The 15,526-nt window shown below is 46.2% G+C and overlaps 1 protein-coding gene and 1 pseudogene across 1 annotated transcript in view; one reads left to right on the plus strand and one right to left on the minus strand.

Moving 5' to 3' along the window:
- Window positions 1-15,526, plus strand: part of KCNMB2 (potassium calcium-activated channel subfamily M regulatory beta subunit 2) — a 497,050-nt gene that overhangs the window by 161,191 nt on the left and 320,333 nt on the right. The gene's annotated exons all lie outside the window — the stretch shown is intronic.
- On the minus strand, window positions 13,946-14,064 carry LOC134912540 (5S ribosomal RNA; annotated as a pseudogene).

Raw genomic sequence — 15,526 nt, forward strand, 5'->3', positions numbered from 1 at the left:
CGGGGGGGGGGACGGGACGTTGCAGATGTGCAGCAGGGTGCCCGGGTGTGCTGGTAGACATGGGTGGGGTCTTTCATAAAGTAATTAGTGTCGATCTAAGTTTTGTCGATCTTCTATATGTCGACCTATTACCTGTCGACCCTATTAAGTGTCGATCTAAGTTTTGTCGATCTAAGTTTTGTCGATCAAATAGATGTTCGAACTATTTGCGGTCGACCTATTAACGGTCGATAAAACAAATTTCGTACTAGTTGATGTCGAAATAAAAGATGTTCGAACTAATGGCAGTCGGTCTTTTAACTGTCGAACTAGTTACTGTCGATCTAACAGCTTTCGATCTAACGCTGTGGTTTAACAAACTACTGTCGATCTTAAGCAATGTCTATGTATATTACGTCGAACAGTATGTTATGTCTAACTAAAATATTCGACAAAGTAACTGACGATCATTTGTTACGGTCGAACAAATACATGTCGAACTAATGTTACTGTCGATATACAGACAGTCGATGAGTTGTACTTGTCGAAGTACCGTGGTCGATCAAAGCATTGTCGAACGGACGAATGCCGATAAAACGTACCACACCCGACCATAATATCCCTTTAATCTAAGACACCTACGATTTACACAGGTTCTGTGGCTGGCTAAACTCTAGCCTGAATTTCACCTGGTTTTAGTCAGCCACAGAACCTGTGTAAATCATAACTGTCCCAGATTAAAGGGATATTATGGTCACCCTAGATTCAGTCTCTGGGTCGGTGGCGTATTATGCATTTTCGTCCTTATATTCGTGCGCATTTATCTGTTTTTTTCTTAGTTTTAGACTTAGTGGGAGTGGCTCGCTTTGTGTGGGGGTATGTTATAAACAAATTGCCCTTGACGGGAAATTATTTGCCCCGCTCATTGTCCCCGCATGCGTACACATGTGCACACGCATCGTGGAAATGACTTAGTGCGCCTGGCTTCAACTATTCATTCTTGTAATCGCACAATGCATAGTCAATGAGCCGCAGCTGCAAATATAAGCACGAACCCATGTACTTGTGCGTGCACCATGAAAAACTAGTTGAGGGTAAGAATAGTGGCAGCCACAGTGAGCATGGCTACATGTGTACATCCCCTCACTGTAACGATATTCCCTGATGGCAGTGGCTTCTGTCAGCAGGAAAATGCGCACTGCCACAAAATTACACTGCTATATAGGTCAGGTGAAAACCTTTTGTCACAACCAGACGACGAGGATTGGAAGAAACCATAGGTCATGTAAGTGTACACACTCAAAGTCTACCAATGTCAGATCAACTGGTAGGTCGGAGTGGATGAGAATTGGACACATAGGGGGAGATGTAGTAAGCAGTGATAAGAGCGGAGAAGTGAGCCAGTGGAGAAGTTGCCCATGGCAACCAATTGGCATTGTAGTAACATTTATAATTTGCATACTATAAAAGTTTACAGAGCAGTTGATTGATTGCCATGGGCAACTTCTCCACTGGCTCATTTCTCCACTCTTATATCTGCTTAGTACATCTTTCCCATACTGTACACCTGAAAGCATTATTACTATGTACACTGGGGGTCATTCCGAGTTGTTTGCTCTTTGCCGATTTTCGCAACGGAGCGATTAAGGCAAAAATGCGCATGCGCATGGTACGCAGTGCGCATGCGGGTAGTATTTTTGCACAAAACTTAGTAGATTTACTCACGTCCGAACAAAGATTTTTCATCGTTGAAGTGATTGACAGGAAGTGGGTGTTTCTGGGCGGAAACTGACCGTTTTCTGGGAGTGTGCGGAAAAACGCAGGCGTGCCAAGAAAAAACGCGGGAGTGTCTGGAGAAACGGGGGAGTGGCTGGCCGAACGCAGGGCGTGTTTGTGACGTCAAACCAGGAACGAAACGGCCTGAGCTGATCGCAATCTGGCCCTCATTCCGAGTTGTTCGCTGGCTAGCCGCTTTTCGCAGCAGTGCACACGCTAAGCCGCCGCCCTCTGGGAGTGAATCTTAGCTTAGCAGAATTGCGAACGAAGTATTCGCAATATTGCGAAAAGATTTTTCTTTGCAGTTTCTGAGTAGCTCGAGACTTACTCTTCCAGTGCGAACAGTTCAGTGCTTGTCGTTCCTGGTTTGACGTCACAAACACACCCAGCGTTCGCCCAGACACTCCCCCGTTTCTCCAGCCACTCCCGCGTTTTTCCCAGAAACGGCAGCGTTTTTTCACACACTCCCATAAAACAGCTAGATTCCGCCCAGAAACACCCACTTCCTGTCAACCACACTACGATCAGCAGAACGAAGAAAAAACCTCGTAATGCCGTGAGTAAAATACCAAACTTCTTAGCAAATTTACTTGGCGCAGCCGCAGTGCGAACATTGCGCATGCGCAGTTAGCGGAAGATCGCACCAATGCGAAGGAAAATCATGAGCGAACAACTCGGAATGAGGGCCTCTGTGATTAGGTCTGGAGCTACTCAGAAACTGCTAAGAATTTTCTATTCGCAATTCTGCTAATCTTTCGTTCGCAATTCTGCTAAGCTAAGATACACTCCCAGAGGGCGGCGGCCTAGCGTGTGCAATGCTGCTAAAATCTGCTAGCGAGTGAACAACTCGGAATGACCCCCACTGTGTGCACCGTTATTTGTGCAGTGTTAAGTGTATAGCTGCTGTTGCTTCTGAAGTACCACTCAGCTTCCTTCACATGTGAATAACAGGCAAATGTTGTCAGAGATCTGAAACCAAAAACACCAATGTATCATTTTGAAATGATTCTACTAGAAAGCCGCCAGACATGAGATGAAAAACTCTTCTGAAGAGATCTGGCTGCAGAGAGTATATCGTTTCCATGGTATGACCTATGGAAATTCTCTTTTGAAAAAAAGGGTAGCTAATCGTGGAAGTGAGAGTAACAGCTGTCTCCAGTCCACACCACTCCTCCCTGATCCAGATTCCAGCTGCTGAAATCACATTAGCCCACCTGCCCTTTTCATTCTCTTTATCCCAAATAGATTTCCTTAGCAGCATTTAAAGTGTTTAAGATATTATTGAAATCTCTGGCTGCTCCTCCTGTCTCCTGCTGCCTGCCATCTGCTTGATGTACTGCTCCACACGAACAGAGGGAAACGCCTGCACACAGCTCTGGAGAAGGGAAGTTGCTATTATGGCATAATTACATGCAACTTCTGTTTATCAATTTTTTAGTAAAATGTGCACCTGCTGAAGGCTCCTTATGTCCAGTTTCCTGGATGCTATACATTTAACTTTTCTACCTATGTGGAAGTTTCTTATACTCGCCTCACATGCTAATTAAATACAGTATGCTACTGCATATTATCTGTCAGAGTACATAGCGCAGTAGCGGATCTTGCCACGGGCAAGCAGGACTTTTGCCCGGGGCGCCGCCTTCCGGAGGGCGCCGCACCAGGGCAAGATCCGCTGCTGCTGTGTCCCCCGCTGCCCGCTGCCCCCGCTGCCGCTGGCCGCTGTGAAGGGAAACTAGAGTTTCACTTCGTGGAGAGGTCATCGCGCACTGCACAGCATAGGTCCTCTCCACGAAGGGAAACTTGACGCATAGCGTCTAGTTTCCCTTCAAGGAGAGAACCTTTGCTGTGCGGTGCGCGATGACGTCATCGCGCACTGCACATTAAAAGACCTCTCCACGAACGGCTTCACAGAGGCCAGCAGCAGCGGGGGGCAGCGGGCAGCGGGGGGCACAATTCAGAGCGCTACAGTAGTCTGTACAGGGGGCGTAAATGACCACGCCCCCTGTACGAGGCCACACACCCCATTGCCGTCCGGGGCGTGCAAAGCCCCAGGACCGGCCCTGACATAGCGCACCATGCAAAGCAATGGAATCATATTCATTCATTATAATTATAGCTTCCTAATGTTCTTCATTTCCAGATTTATGGTTCATTTAGATCTGCTTTTAATGCACTTCTCATGCGTTAATTGGGCCTAATTCATGTTTGTAAGTAAAGTATACGGTATTATCAAAAAACTGGGCGAAACTATGCTGCACTGCAGGTGGGGCAGATGCATACCTCCCAATATGACCCTCTCCAGGAGGGACAAAATGCCCTGCTACTGGACTTTTCTCTTAATCTATGATTGCTGTCACCTGTTTTGAACATGTTAATGGATAAGAAAGGCGTTTCACTTTCAGCACAGGTGATGGCAATCATAAATTAAGAGGGAAGTCCAGAAGCAGAGCATTCCGTCCCTCTTATAGGCCCTACACACTGGCCGATTATCCTCAAAGATATGAACGATCTCGATCATTATTGAACGAGATAATGTTCATATCTTTGAGTGTGGAGTCACCAGCGATGAACGATGCGCGGCCCTCCTATAGTGTGAACACTTATGCCGGAACCCACCCGGGAATTGGAAACGGGTCTTTCCCGGGTGGGATCCGGCATTGGCCGCTGCTGCTGGCTTCCCCGACCTGGCAATATGTCGGGCGGGTTGCCATAGCAGTGGGGGGCGGAGCCGGCAGCGGGGGCGGAGGTGGCGCTGGGAGATGAGATCATCTCCGCGCCGCCTCTCCCTGCTGTAGTAAACAGGTCCCGGGTCGCATCGACCCGGGAGCCTGTTTACGCAGCCACTGACCCGGTATTCAACCCGGGTATAACCCTGCTTTATTCCCGGGTTGAATTGCCGGGTCAGGTGACCCGGGATTTCGGCTATGCCCCTTTCACACCGCACTCTGACCCGTGTCGATACCGGGTTATTTGTGCAGTGTGAAAGGGGTATTTTTCAACTCTGGTCGCAGCCCAAGTTGAAATACCGGATTATTTTAACTGGACCCTTTCAGACAGCACAGCAATTCGGATTGCTGCGCGATCATGTGCAATACCCCAGGTTATTGCTGGCGGTCTGAAAGGGATATTGGACAGCTGAATTTTTTCACTGCAATTCAGAGTTCAGTTTGAACACACCCCACCCAGATCTAAGTCTCTCTGTATGTTACATCTGCCCCACCTGCAATGCAACATGATTTTGCCCAGTTGCTTGATAATTTGCTTTACTTACAAACATGAATCAGGCCCATAGTGGGATTCTCTTTTTTGTATCTGGCCTGACCTATGTAAAATATTGAATTTGCTCCACAACCATTCAGCTGTGTCATCATTAATCAAATTCACATGACGTGTTTATTGTATTTACTTGTTATTTTATGTTTCTACTGGCATGACAGCATAACAAAGCATCCATCACACACCTGATGTGTTGCAGAGTTCAGAATATATAATCCCTTACCCCACAACTCCCTTTATAATACAGAATTAGCTACCTTGACTTCTAATTAAAGTTTAGTTAAATTAGAAAGCTCAGAGACTTGTGATTTGATAAGTTCATCAAAGTTTAAAGACTTTCTCTTATGGTGAATTCAAACATAGGGGTCTATGTACTACGCCTTGGAGAGAGATAAAGTACCAGCTACTCACCTCCTAGCTACCATGTTACAGACTGTGGGCCTAATTCAGGTTGGATCACAGTAAGCGTTCCAACCACAATTTCTGAGAAAAAGATGCGGGCGCATGCACAGCGCCTGTCCTGCACATGCTCCCGCTTTTTCTGTGGGGGGAGGGCACAGAAAATGCGATCGCCTCTGCCTGTCAATCTAGCAGAGGTGGTTGCAGAGTGGGCGGGGTGGGCACCCTGATCTCACATGCCTGATGCAGCAATCGCCGAGCAGGCTGATTACTGTCCCCTCTGCGCTGCACCCTGTCAGGACTGCATTACTGACCGGACACCTGGGTTAATCAAGGGTGCCACTGCCACCGGCTTTCAAACTCCCGGCTCCACCTCCATGTACAAAAACAGCGTGATGTGATTACATCATGCTGCTCGCATGCCCACCTGTCATACCCGCCACACGCTCACCTCTCTCCTTCTATGCTATGCCAACGCCAGCCACTGATGAGGATCAGCATGCAGCCAGCGTTCCTCTTAGGAAGACAAATTCAATACGGCGGTTGGCAGCAGCATTGACACGTCACTCGTTTTTCCAGCAGCGGCAGTACTAGTCTGCGACTGTTAGTGTCAGTGAGTGACTGTCTTGTAAGTAAGCTGCTGCAGCTTGCAGGGGAAAGAGAGGGGGAGCCAGACCAGGCTGAGGAGGAGCAGTGTAATTGCAGTGAGTGCCATCAGGGGTGTTTGTTTGGTGCACACCACAACATCTGACAATGTATCTCCTTTATTAGGATTGGTACAAGGGTGGATATTTTATATTGCGTTGACCGTCAATAAATGGTGCTAGACACGCCCCTCCAACGGTGCACCCCCTAATAAAATGTGCTGCGCACGCCTATGTTTCTGCTAACAAGCAGAAATTGCGAAGTGTTCACAATTTCTGCTTGTTGAACTGGGGGAGGCGCTGGTCAGCATGCTGGGCGGTCTTGCCCAGTGATGGGTGGTCCCTAGCATGCTAGGAAAATGATAGCAAATCCTGCTGATTAGCAGAATTTGCTATCCTTACTGAATTAGGCCCTATGTATGAAAATGACAGGAGCTGGCTGGCTTTTTACTTTATCTCCATTCACTTTATCACTCTCCAAGGCTTAGTACATAGTCCCTATAGTCTGAAAATGTTGTCATATACCAACTGAAACCCATCTCTGCGGCTCAGCCAGTTCTATAGGTGTGAAAGAGCGCATATAGGGGGTAATTCTGAGTTGATCGCAGCAGCAAGTTTGTTAGCAAATGGGCAAAACCATGGCCCTCATTCCGAGTTGTTCGCTCGCTAGCCGCTTTTCGCAGCAGTGCACATGCTAAGTCGCCGCCCTCTGGGAGTGAATCTTAGCTTAGCTGAATTGCGAACGAAGTATTCGCAATATTGTGAAAAGATTTTTCTTTGCAGTTTCTGAGTAGCTCGAGACTTACTCTTCCAGTGCGATCAGTTCAGTGCTTGTCGTTCCTGGATTGACGTCACAAACACACCCAGACACTCCCCCATTTATCCAGCCACTCCCGCGTTTTTCCCAGAAACGGCAGCGTTTTTTCACACACTCCCATAAAACGGCCAGTTTCCGCCCAGAAACACCCACTTCCTGTCAATCACACAACGATCAGCAGAACGAAGAAAAAACCTCGTAATGCCGTGAGTAAAATACCAAACTTCTTAGCAAATGTACTTGGCGCAGCCGCAGTGCGAACATTGCGCATGCGCAGTTAGCGGAAAATCGCACTGATGCGAAGGAAAAGAACGAGCGAACAACTCGGAATGAGGGCCCATATGCAGTGCAGGTGGGGCAGATATAACATGTGCAGAGAGAGTTAGATTTGGGTGAGTTATTTTGTTTCTGTGCAGGGTAAATACTGGCTGCTTTATTTTTACACTGCAATTTAGATTTCAGTTGGAATACACCCCACCCAAATCTAACTCTCTCTTCATAAGTTATATCTGCCCCTCCTGCAGTGCACATGGTTTTGCCCAACTGCTAACAAAATTCCTGCTGCGATCAACTCAGAATTAGGCCCATAGGGCCTGATCCAGAGCTACATGCAGTCCACAAGCAATGCCGATGATCAGGTAGATGAGTGAGTATTTGCAACAGCGCATGTGCAATATACTCTGAAAACACCTTTTGTATGATGGATGCATTACACAGAGTGTGTGCACAAAGGCGCTGTTGCAACTCTATTCAGACAATGGGGGTCATTCCGAGTTGATCGCTAGCTGCTGGTGTTCGCTGTGCAGCGATCACTTAAAAAAATGGCAGAACTGCTCATGTGTATGTACCACAATGATGTGCACACGCGTCATACGGGTACAAAGAGCATCATTGCTGTGCAATGGTTCAAGTGAAGGATCCATTCGCACAGCCGATCGCAAGGAGATTGACAGGAAGAGGGCATTCATGGGTGTCAACTAACCATTTTCTGGGAGGGTTTGGAAAAACGCAGGCGTGTCCAGGCGTTTGCAGGGCGGGTGTCTGATGTCAATTCTGGAACCTTTGTCGCTGGATTCATCGCACAGGATAAGTAACTGCAGGGCTAGTCTTGTTTTGCACAAAATGTTTTTTTAATTGTGGTTTCCCGGGCCTCTATGAACCTCTGAAAGGGCCTGGAAGAAACCTCTTAGGTTACTTTATGACTATGGTTCCACTTCCACTATCCTTAAGAGACTCTCAGGAGTAACATAAACCCCAAGGAAAATTTTAATCTTGTCTTCTATTGATATAACCAGATTAATCAAGTAGCTTAGAACATCATCTATATCAGAATCCTCTAGGTCAAGGAATTTCAACTCCAGTCCTCAAGTACCACCAACAGGTCATGTTTTGTGGGTTTCATGACCTGTTGGGAAAACTTGAGGATTAGGTTGAGAACCACTGCTCTAGTCCCAGCATAATTACTTTTCATTTAGAGGCCGGGATGTAACGAAGTTCGCGTTCGGCAGCCTTGCGGAATGCTGGACGAACTCAGAATTTTTTAAAGGGGCAATTATGTAAATAGCTAAACCATACCTTGTACATGATTGCCCCTTTACAAAAAAATGCACCCATGACTATCCCGACAATAGAATGTTGGATTCACCCCATCTGAGTAACTCAGTGGGATAAAGTTATAGAATGTAGTCAAGGTTTTGTTAACATATACTTGTTATGAAACTGAAGGACTTTTGTTATTGGTTATTGGGGGTAATTCTGAGTTGATCGCAGCAGCAAGTTTGTTAGCAATTGGGCAAAACCATGTGCACTGCAGGGGAGGCAGATATAACATTTGCAGAGAGAGTTAGATTTGGGTGGGTTATTTCATTTCTGTGCAGGGTAAATACTGGCTGCTTTATTTTTACACTGCAATTTAGATTTCAGTTTGAATACATCCCACCCAAATCTAACTCTCTCTGCACATGTTATATCTGCCCCACCTACGATCAACTCAGAATTAGGCCCATTGTACAGTATATTGGACCTCATTCTGGTCCAGTTGATGTTGCTACTAATTATCGGTACTTTGCTCATGCGCAAGACGTAGGAACTAGGATGGAAGCAGGTTGTCAGTGAAAGACAGTCTGCTGCTATTTTGGGGCCAGGCACTACCCTAAGTTTCCCTTAACGGAAGCATGTTGACACTGTTTAGGGGTAGAGAAGAAGCCAGGGATGGGGAGTCAGTGATCAGATGCCTGCATCCTAGGACACAGGCAGTAGCGGATCTTGCCACGGGCAAGCAGGACTTTTGCCTGGGGCGCCGCCTTCCGGAGGGTGCTGGTGCCATCCGGAGGGCGCCGCACCATGGCAAGATCCGCCACTGCTGTGCCCTCCGCTGCCCGCTGTGTCCCCCATCTGTGCCTCCTGTGAAGGGAACTAGACGCGTAGCGTCTAGTTTCCCTTCGTGGAGAGTACCTTTGCTGAGCGGTGCGCGATGACATCATCGCGCACCGCACAGCAAAGGTCCTCTCTACGAAGGGAACTAGACGCTACGCGTCTAGTTTCCCTTCGTGGAAAGGACCTTTTGCTGTGCGGTGCGTGATGACGTCATCGCGCACCGCTCAGCATTTAAGCGGCGCTACTAATGTACAGGGGGCGTAACTGACCACGCCCCTGTATTAAGCCACGCCCCGTTTCCTGCCCGGGGCGCAGAGCGGGTTTGAACCGGCCCTGGACACAGAACAGATCACTACTACAGCAGGAGGTGTCTACTTGTAATAGATGCCTCCTGCTGCATCACCATGCAGCGCTATCAATGCTGCTTCCAAGGAAGTGACAGCCACTCCATCCACATCTGAATTAGGTCCATAGGTTTCCTATGTTTTATATCAGTCATTAGAATAGTTTCTGTTAGTCAGACAGGGCTGGTAGGCGATGGATTTGATTATTGTTCTTAGACATAATGATTTTTCGGATTTTTCAGTAAACATTTAAACTGAATCCCCATTAGATAAACCACTCCTGCAGTTTTTTCTGCCATATCCTTTTTGCCATTGCCATCCGCTGGTAGAGAAGCCGGGACCACTTGATTGCATTTCCCCCCCCCCCCCCCCAGGCTAAAAGTTGCCATCCAGCCAGCGCCTGCTTTCAAATATATGAAGGGTATTAATAAAGTACAGGAGGGAGACATTCTACAAAGGAACAGGAGTATCAGGACACAGGGACATGCACTGAAACTAGAGGGAGACTTCCAATTCCGGCTGCATGGAGTGAGCATCTGTGTCTCACAGCTCCTCTCCACCCCGGCTGAAAATTACCTATTTCAAGGTCCTGCTCGGACCTCCACGTAATGGAGACACTCACCAAAAACATCTTAGCACCCGATGGATAAGTTTTTGCCTGTGGCGCAACCTCCACGGCCAGGGCCGGCAACAGAAATTTTGGGGCCCGGTACACTGATATCTCTGGGCCCCAACCCCCTCTTGTCCGCTGACTCACACACATCCCTCCCTGCATGTGCCAATAAATGTATTCATGAGTCTGATCTCATCTGACATGCACATGCATGCATGCAGATGCATCCATATGTGCAGAATACAGATGCATGCATAATGTGCAGAATGTGCCTGCCTGCATCTCACCCCAAACCAATCCTAAAGCCCTAAATCAAACCCAAATCCTATTCCCTATACATGTATTATATGAACTGAGAAAAGTCTTACCAGCAGGCTGCAGCAGCAACACACTGACACAGATGTATTATGAACTGAGAAAAGCCTTACCAGCAGGCTGCCTGCAGCAGCAACACACTGACACTCACAGCCGCCCGCCGGCGCCGCAGCACTAATTGAGCAGGCTCACCTCCCCAATTCCCATAGTGCTCTCTGTCTGTCCCGGCCGGGGCCGCTCCTGCTTTGCGCTCCGTCCGGCTCCTCACTCACACAGCAGTCACGGAGGCCGCGTGCGGTGAGGACTCTGGAGGGGCGGTCCGGATGGCAGGATGACAGGTGACCTTGGGGCTTGGGGCACTGAGGGGTGTACACAGGACTCCGGAGGGAGGGGGCACGCACGCTGAAAAAAGAAAAATCAACCACACAGCGGGCGGCTGCCGCAATGCCAGGAACAAATATATTATTGTTTACAGGTACAATGAAATGCAGCCGCCGCTGCCTGGACCTTGGAGCCCCTAACAACGACGGGGCCCGGGCTGGGTGTCCCCTTTGACCCCCCCTGTCGCCGGGGCTGTCCACGACGCAGCAGCAGAGATAGGAGAAGCACCTATGCTTGTAATGGCGCCGGATGCAGGGAGCGTGATGGCTTCTCCTGCGTAAAAAAAAGTTGCAGCTGCACAACTTGACACGGACCTGCTACATGTATGAAGGCCACCTGAGGCACCAGTAACTTATGATGAAGTGGTACAAGCGATCCAGTCCACGATGGGACTGTTATTATCCAAGGCTGTCTCTGATATTACAAAGCAGCTAAATGCCCTCACTTCCAGAGTGTCTGAAGCTGAGTCCAGGATAGGGGCTGTATGCTTCAATATGGCTGCTGCACAATGTGGAATTAAAAAATTGGAGAAAGAAAATTTCCAACTTAAAAATAAACTGGACGATTAGAAATCCGTTCCAGGAGATGTAACGTCCATCTAGTGGGCCTCCACGAATCAATTAAAGGCCCTGCACTGGCTACCTTTGTTCAGTCTACACTTCCTAAGCTTCTTAATATTGAAGATATATGTAAAAATGTTATTTTAGAAAGAGTCCACAGAGTGGGTCTGCCCCCTAAGCCCCATGATACCAGACCCAGAGTGGTGGTGTTTGAAAGCCTGAGCTATATTCACAAGGAAGCTTTATTGAAAGCCTCACGAAACAAGCCATTTATTCCATGGGAGGGGAAAAAGCTGTGGATCTTTCCAAATTATTCTGTGGAGCTCACAAAAGCCTGCAAGTCTTTCTCCCCTCTATGCTTGCAGCTTGTGACCGAAAAGAAGAAATTTGCATTGATTTACCCTGCCCGACTACGCATTTTCAAAGGGGATACCCATATAGATTTCACCTCATCAGAAGGTGCCATGACCTACATGCAGGAGCTGGCCACAGAGACGCAAAATGATATTGCCGATACTCCTGCTAACCCCACTTGACTGTGAGATTGCTCTAACGGTTCTATTATTATTCTGTTGTAATGTGTACTGTGCTTTATTTAGCAATGTGTGGCCACTGCAGCTTTTCAGATATTGCTTTCCTTAATATTTTAATAGGTTGCCATAATGTCTGATGTGTGCCTACTATTAGATAAACATACACTAACCTTTGATGTTCATTTAATACTTGCTTAAGTGTTCTTCTTTATGTTTAGGGGCGGGGAGGAGTAATGCCCCAGGAAGACCATCTTAGGTCTTCTGTTGTGAGGGCATAGAGTTTTACACTGGTTGCCCATTTAGAATACACCAGCATACCCTCCAACTGTACCTTTTTGGCAGGTACAATACCTTTTTTTTTATGGTCTGTACCAATTTTTGGCTCTCCAAACTCCCATTGAAAGTATAGGAAAATGGGCGTGGCCATGGGGTGTGGCCCCTTTACCCATGGTGACGCCCCCTTTTTGAATTTGTACTGATTTTTATGTGTAAATGCATTTGTCCCTGTCTTAGTTGTTGTTGTGATTCGGTGAAAACGCCAAAACATACTGTTGTATCTGTCTAAACAAAAAGTAGATATTGCTTTTATTCAAGAGGCTCACCTAATATCCTCGGAAATGGTCAAATTACAAATATTGAACTGGAAACTAGCGGCTGCAGCACCGTACACATCTAAAGCACACTGTGTCGCCATTTTATATAAGAGATCTCTTCCACTCACAGTTACAAACATCATTAGAGATCCTGATGGCAGATTTGTAATAGCTCATATAACTTTATACAATAGACAATATATTTTATGTAATGTATATGTGCCCAATGTATACAAGAAATTATCCTTCCAAAACTTGATAGTTCACCTCCCCCCGGTTAGTGCTCAGTCACTGATTGTATGTGGAGACTTTAATTTAATATCTGACCATCATTTGGGTAAGCCTAAAACACCTCTTCATTTATCCCCTCTCCCCAAACTAGGTGTTCCAGTATTTGCTGAGCAGTTACAATTACTCGATTTATGGAGAACCATGAACCCTACTATTAAGGAATATACATGCCTTTCAGCTGCACATCACACACTCTCTAGGATTGACTACCTTCTTATATCACAGACCCTTTTTTCCCATATTACTGAACTGAACATTGAACCAATATCATTGTCAGATCATGTGTTATTAATCAATTAATCTAACAGTTGGATGTGAAAGGAAAATGCCAACATTATGGAGATTTCCATCACATCTTGCTAAGTCACCCAAATGTAAGACTTTTCTGGTGGAAACTTGGGAGGACTATAAATTTTGGAATAAACTGCATGCTGATACTAATCCACCTGTATTCTGGCAGTCTGCTAAAGCCGTACTTAGGGCAGCTATTTTGTTTTATACCGCTTCACTTAGAAAGTCTTATTCTAGCGTATACTTAAAACTTCAAAGATCCCTAACTTTGGCTTATACTAACTAGAAGACCTGTCCATCCCAGCATCACAGAGTGAGGTAGAACAACAAGGAGAAAAGAAGACTGTTTTTTGGGTGCACTCTTAATTTGAACAATGTAAAGACTGAACGAGATGTGATATAATATTTAAAATCAATTTTTATTGTCACAAAATTAAGATACTTAGTGGTTAATGAGAGAAAAGACAGTCAAAAAAAGAACAATAAACAATTAGCAGAATTGCTGATATGATAATGATGATAATGCAGTCCTGGCTGACGGAGTCAGATCTAGGTGCGGTAAATAAATAACTTGGATATTGAGAGGTACGTTCTACTAACAAAAATTTACGAAATTGAAACCCTGTCCTATATTGGTTCCAAAATAATGCTTCAATGAAGGAAGTAATTTATGAATAGAAAAAGGAGCAGAAGAAAATAAGAAGGCAGAGTGAATCTGCTGTCAGTGTTAGACACTGAGCATGTGGGACCAGCGCGTGCTCTACTAAACTGAGTCTTCCTCAATGGTCCCCCACTTGAGTACTGACCCAGCCCAACACTGATTAGCTTCCAAGTTCGGACGGTTTCGGGCGTTTCCAGTGTGGTATGATAGTAGGGAAAGTGAACGCCAATAGGAAGCTCTGGAATCACTGATGAGAGTTCACGAATTACATAGTATCAAAGCAAAATGACAGAAATTAACCAATAGAGGAAAATAGATGGATCTGCTGCCAATGTTAGACGGGGATATACCCAGAATCAGTGGTGAGAGTCCATGAAATTAAGTATAGATGGAAACAAAGAAGAGGAGTACACAATGGTACCTATACCGGTCAAGTAATTAAGGTTATAAAAAAAAGGTGTGGAAAAAGAAGCATATGTCCAGATGGACTAATCAGGGTTATGCATCCATACAAATATACAGTTGCTGAAATTAGACCAAATAGTAATATTGCCACTGGATAAAGATGCTAGATTGTTGTCCAATATGTGCAGAGTGTGATCTCTATGATTGTATTAATCCGGTATAGAGTGCAGTGTCTCCACCCAATAATAAAATTATTTTCTATATTACAACTGGATTGTTACTGGGCACAACAACAGTATTGCAATCTCTGGATTGATACTAGATGTATTAAAAAGGTGTTTTTAATGGTGGTATTATTCTAAGTAAACAGTGCAAAATGACAATATATCCAGTAGTATTGCTGCAAAAAAAGGCACAAGAAGGTGGGGGGGAGAGAAGGTTGGATAGATCATGTACACAAATGAAATGCAATCTCTATGAGGGATACAATGTATTCAAGAAACTAGTCCGTGTTTGGAAACAAGTAATATTGAAGCAAATACAAAGACAGTGTTCTGGATAAATTTCTACATCCCAGCGCATGTATAAATCAATAATCAATAATCCCAGCGTATATTGCTAATTAGGCATAAAAATGAAAAAATGGGATCAGGGACAACACCTGGGATATTTAGGATACAGGCGTATCGGTTTAATGAATAGCAAGAGATATGAACGTTGACTCAGACCAGCAGGGGCTAATAGGTGTCCAATCTATGCGGGTCTCAGACTGATCGTGACGGGTAGGAGAAAATTAGATATTACCCGCGATGACTGGATATGGTGACCCCTTCCACCACGCTGAAGTCTGTTCCGAATGGTGCCACCGGCCCGGCAGCCCCAGGCAGGTGCAGGAACACGTCCGCTACTCAGTTCAAACGTGGTGATGTCGGAAGAAGCACAGGACCACCGCAGGAGAGGAGAAGGAGGATATCCGATGCTCCGGTCAGCCCAAGTGAAACGCTGTCAAGAGAGGCACGGGACACGGGTCGGAAGAAGAACGTCCGCTATTGCAGTCAGCCAGGACAAAGGTGAAGTCGGAAGACGCGTTTCACCCGTCCGCCGGGCTTGATCACTTCCTGTTGTGGGCTGGGTCCCCGCAGGCTTTTAACGTGAATGAAGCTGGTTTGGATCCAATCAGTGAAAGGATGTGTCCCTTAATTGGCTGCTGATATCCTCAGATTCTGAGGGAATTGTTTGCGATCAAGGCTTGACAGGGGGGCCCATAAATGA

This window comes from Pseudophryne corroboree, chromosome 4 (assembly GCF_028390025.1).
Source record: "Pseudophryne corroboree isolate aPseCor3 chromosome 4, aPseCor3.hap2, whole genome shotgun sequence".
Taxonomy (NCBI): Eukaryota; Metazoa; Chordata; class Amphibia; order Anura; family Myobatrachidae; genus Pseudophryne; species Pseudophryne corroboree.